The sequence below is a fragment of the Schistocerca piceifrons genome, unplaced genomic scaffold (assembly GCF_021461385.2).
Source record: "Schistocerca piceifrons isolate TAMUIC-IGC-003096 unplaced genomic scaffold, iqSchPice1.1 HiC_scaffold_1149, whole genome shotgun sequence".
Taxonomy (NCBI): domain Eukaryota; kingdom Metazoa; phylum Arthropoda; class Insecta; order Orthoptera; family Acrididae; genus Schistocerca; species Schistocerca piceifrons.
In genome coordinates this window covers 75,001-80,000 of record NW_025726960.1, presented here as the reverse complement: position 1 = coordinate 80,000, position 5,000 = coordinate 75,001, and the positions used below count along the sequence as shown (strand labels likewise).

Sequence of the window (5,000 nt, the reverse complement as noted above, 5' to 3'; positions counted from 1 at the left end):
ACGCGATCGCGTTGCTCACTGTACGGCGTCCGATACCGAGCCATCAGCATGTCGGTCCCCATGCGCGTTGCACTCGCACTCGCAGTCGCAAAAACGTGGGGCAAATATATTACGCGGAAGAGTTATAACAGACCGAGCCCCACTGCATGAGGGGAGTCTTTGTCACTAATGTACACAGATGGAACATTTTGGACTGGAACCAGATTACCCGTACACACGGCGCTGATTAGTAATCAATGCAGAGCCATCAAACTACAGAATATATATACAACTGTCCGTATACATGCTGAAAGAGTCTGCCCACAATGGGAACCACACGTCAGCCAGCCACTCTGATCACGCACCACTCTCTGCTTCTAACGGGCGCACATACAATATGTAAGCACCAGCATGGAACAACATCCAGTGCATCCTCTCCGCCACATTACACAATCCACACTATCACAACCAGACCAGGAGGTCCATGCGGAAAATACAATATCCCACCCTTTCGACATCCACCATTGCGCAGATCAGGCACCAACACCCACACATGTCCTATACAACGGTGCACCCAACATCACAATAGTACCTCCTGTCACAGCGCACAAACAATGACATGAGTCAAAGACACAGGTCTGACACAAGCATAGAATTGGAGCGCCGCCTCTAATAAGCCAAAGGTGCATCCTGACGTGACAAATCTGATCATGTCACAAGCATTCACTTACTATAATCACTATCAACGAACCTGCCGCCCCCGCCCCCCCCTACACCTTTCCTTACAACAACGTGTAACCTAACCTAACCTAACCTATGTTGTACCTTAACCTAACCTATGTTGTACCTTAACCTAACCTATGTTGTACCTTAACCTAACCTATGTTGTACCTTAACCTAACCTATGTTGTACCTTAACCTAACCTATGTTGTGCCTTAACCTAACCTATGTTGTGCCTTAACCTAACCTATGTTGTGCCTTAACCTAACCTATGTTGTGCCTTAACCTAACCTATGTTGTGCCTTAACCTAACCTATGTTGTGCCTTAACCTAACCTATGTTGTGCCTTAACCTAACCTATGTTGTGCCTTAACCTAACCTATGTTGTGCCTTAACCTAACCCATGTTGTGCCTTAACCTAACCCATGTTGTGCCTTAACCTAACCCATGTTGTGCCTTAACCTAACCCATGTTGTGCCTTAACCTAACCCATGTTGTGCCTTAACCTAACCCATGTTGTGCCTTAACCTAACCCATGTTGTGCCTTAACCTAACCCATGTTGTGCCTTAACCTAACCCATGTTGTGCCTTAACCTAACCCATGTTGTGCCTTAACCTAACCCATGTTGTGCCTTAACCTAACCCATGTTGTGCCTTAACCTAACCCATGTTGTGCCTTAACCTAACCCATGTTGTGCCTTAACCTAACCCATGTTGTGCCTTAACCTAACCCATGTTGTGCCTTAACCTAACCCATGTTGTGCCTTAACCTAACCTATGTTGTGCCTTAACCTAACCCATGTTGTGCCTTAACCTAACCCATGTTGTGCCTTAACCTAACCCATGTTGTGCCTTAACCTAACCCATGTTGTGCCTTAACCTAACCCATGTTGTGCCTTAACCTAACCCATGTTGTGCCTTAACCTAACCCATGTTGTGCCTTAACCTAACCCATGTTGTGCCTTAACCTAACCCATGTTGTGCCTTAACCTAACCCATGTTGTGCCTTAACCTAACCCATGTTGTGCCTTAACCTAACCCATGTTGTGCCTTAACCTAACCCATGTTGTGCCTTAACCTAACCCATGTTGTGCCTTAACCTAACCCATGTTGTGCCTTAACCTAACCCATGTCGTGCCTTAACCTAACCCACGTCGTGCCTTAACCTAACCCACGTTGTCGCCTAACGTAACCCACGTTGTCGCCTAAACCTGCTCTGTAATTGTTATACGACTCGTTCAATTAGTGTAGTGTTGCCCACCCGCAACCCTCGCAATATAGTTCGCTACTCGCACTCCCCGCTCCCCTGTGTATCGCTTCATGTTAAACACCTTGCAAGTCTTGCTCACTTTCCACATGCTCCTGCTGTACACTGTAATGTGGATGGCAGCAGGACGTACATGCCGCCCCTCCCCACGTCCCCACCTTGCCCCCTGCCTTCGCAAGCTGGTTGGTGAGAACTTTGCATGTTCAATGCCCTCCGCATGCGACGTACTCAGGCTACGTTGTGGTGCGGCCTGTGTCAACTGTCCGCTAATGTCGTACGCGTAAACCACAATCTGTACTGCACATTCGTCCTTATGTACTGAATGATACATCGTGGCACATGTGTGACCGTACAACGACTGCGCCCAAAAACGGCGGACCATACAGTGCAAATATTGTGCACGCAGCTACGTGTCGTCTCCCTATGAGAGCTGGATTGCAGTGTGGTACGCCATAGAGACGTGTGGGAGGAACGGACGCCGTGGATGGCGATCAGCATGAGCTGTCTGTTGATGTATTCGGACCTAGTCGTCTCTCCTCACACACCGTGATGGCATGGTGCACCGCGTTCCATATCTGCGACATGCTACAGAGGCCGGTTGACAGTCGTTCGAGCAATGGACATCGCATACGTACGGGGGCCACCTTCCACGTATTGTCTAGGCGTGCACATTTTGTTGCGTGTATGTGGGCAGACGTAGTGTGGCGTGACACCTGACACAGGCATGCAATAATCGTGGAAGTTGCAAATGGCGATGGACGCCTGCGTTTTCTGGTGAAGTTACGCAAATGAACAAATGGTAACCTGTTGTGGTGCGGTTGTTCTCGCTAGGGGTGAATCGGTGATGGCGACGATAGGTTGAGGTACTAACCGGTTGTTCCAGCGATACCCACCATGCCGACGAAACTGAACGGCATCTGGGTGTGAAGCGATACGCGGCGGTGGCTGGGTGGGACCGTCCCCGGCCGGTGAGGGGGCGCCTCCCGGCGTGCTGGCCGCGCGGTGCGTGGGCGCACGCGCTACAGCCGGCTGGTGGGGGCGGCCAGTGGCAGGCGCGCCGGCCGACGGACGCGGCAGGCGTCGCAGCTGCGCGCCGGCGCACCCTGCGCGCGGCGCCGTGCGGCCAAAGTAGGTCCTCGCGGGCCCGGTGCGAAGCGCGGTGGACATCTTCAGTGTGCTGGTCCGATTGAGGACTGTGTGCGTTGAGGATGCGCTGCCGCCCGGCGCTCGGCGCCGCGACGCCGTCTGCTGCTCGGTCGCCCCAGCGGTTCTCGCTGGTGGTTTGTATCGCAGCTGTGCGGATGTGTTGGCGCGTGCGCTGTGCTGGGAGAGTTCGCTTCGGCACCCAAGTGGGGCTTTTGTCCTTCTGTGGCGCTGGCGTTGGAGCTGCCGGTCACCGTAGGTGGCGCGTGTTGTCTCCCGCCGGCAATGCCACGACAGCACGCTCCCGGGCCTCTGTCGGCAGCGGCAAGCTCAGTTGGGAGCACGGGTGGTCGCACCGAAAGCGTCTACTCGCCTAACTCCGGGCGATTGCGCCTCTCTCGAACCCGACCAAGTACTTGGGACGGCGCTGCGCGCCGCCGGGACCTGAGAGGGTTTCGAGGTGTATTGTGCAGGGGAGCTCAGCCTCCTCCTGTTTGCAGAATGATTGAGCGGACGCTTGCGTGTTCGCGCGGGCCCCCGGGACACACTCCCGGGCGGCCGGCTGCTCAGCTCTAGTTGACGCAGCTCCCTGGTTGATCCTGCCAGTAGTCATATGCTTGTCTCAAAGATTAAGCCATGCATGTCTCAGTACAAGCCGCATTAAGGTGAAACCGCGAATGGCTCATTAAATCAGTTATGGTTCCTTAGATCGTACCCACGTTACTTGGATAACTGTGGTAATTCTAGAGCTAATACATGCAAACAGAGTCCCGACCAGAGATGGAAGGGACGCTTTTATTAGATCAAAACCAATCGGTCGGCTCGTCCGGTCCGTTTGCCTTGGTGACTCTGAATAACTTTGGGCTGATCGCACGGTCCTCGTACCGGCGACGCATCTTTCAAATGTCTGCCTTATCAACTGTCGATGGTAGGTTCTGCGCCTACCATGGTTGTAACGGGTAACGGGGAATCAGGGTTCGATTCCGGAGAGGGAGCCTGAGAAACGGCTACCACATCCAAGGAAGGCAGCAGGCGCGCAAATTACCCACTCCCGGCACGGGGAGGTAGTGACGAAAAATAACGATACGGGACTCATCCGAGGCCCCGTAATCGGAATGAGTACACTTTAAATCCTTTAACGAGTATCTATTGGAGGGCAAGTCTGGTGCCAGCAGCCGCGGTAATTCCAGCTCCAATAGCGTATATTAAAGTTGTTGCGGTTAAAAAGCTCGTAGTTGGATTTGTGTCCCACGCTGTTGGTTCACCGCCCGTCGGTGTTTAACTGGCATGTATCGTGGGACGTCCTGCCGGTGGGGCGAGCCGAAGGCGTGCGACCGCCCCGTGCGTGCTCGTGCGTCCCGAGGCGGACCCCGTTGAAATCCTACCAGGGTGCTCTTTATTGAGTGTCTCGGTGGGCCGGCACGTTTACTTTGAACAAATTAGAGTGCTTAAAGCAGGCAAGCCCGCCTGAATACTGTGTGCATGGAATAATGGAATAGGACCTCGGTTCTATTTTGTTGGTTTTCGGAACCCGAGGTAATGATTAATAGGGACAGGCGGGGGCATTCGTATTGCGACGTTAGAGGTGAAATTCTTGGATCGTCGCAAGACGAACAGAAGCGAAAGCATTTGCCAAGTATGTTTTCATTAATCAAGAACGAAAGTTAGAGGTTCGAAGGCGATCAGATACCGCCCTAGTTCTAACCATAAACGATGCCAGCCAGCGATCCGCCGCAGTTCCTCCGATGACTCGGCGGGCAGCCTCCGGGAAACCAAAGCTTTTGGGTTCCGGGGGAAGTATGGTTGCAAAGCTGAAACTTAAAGGAATTGACGGAAGGGCACCACCAGGAGTGGAGCCTGCGGCTTAATTTGACTCAACACGGGAAACCT

At 52.9% G+C, this 5,000-nt stretch overlaps 1 non-coding gene across 1 annotated transcript in view; it reads left to right on the top strand.

The window, feature by feature from the left end:
- The first annotated feature begins 3,696 nt into the window (after positions 1 to 3,696).
- Positions 3,697 to 5,000, top strand: part of LOC124728318 — a 1,909-nt gene continuing 605 nt past the window's right edge. The window contains exon 1 of the ribosomal RNA XR_007007309.1: positions 3,697 to 5,000. This exon is cut by the window's right edge and continues 605 nt beyond it. This is a non-coding gene — a ribosomal RNA (small subunit ribosomal RNA).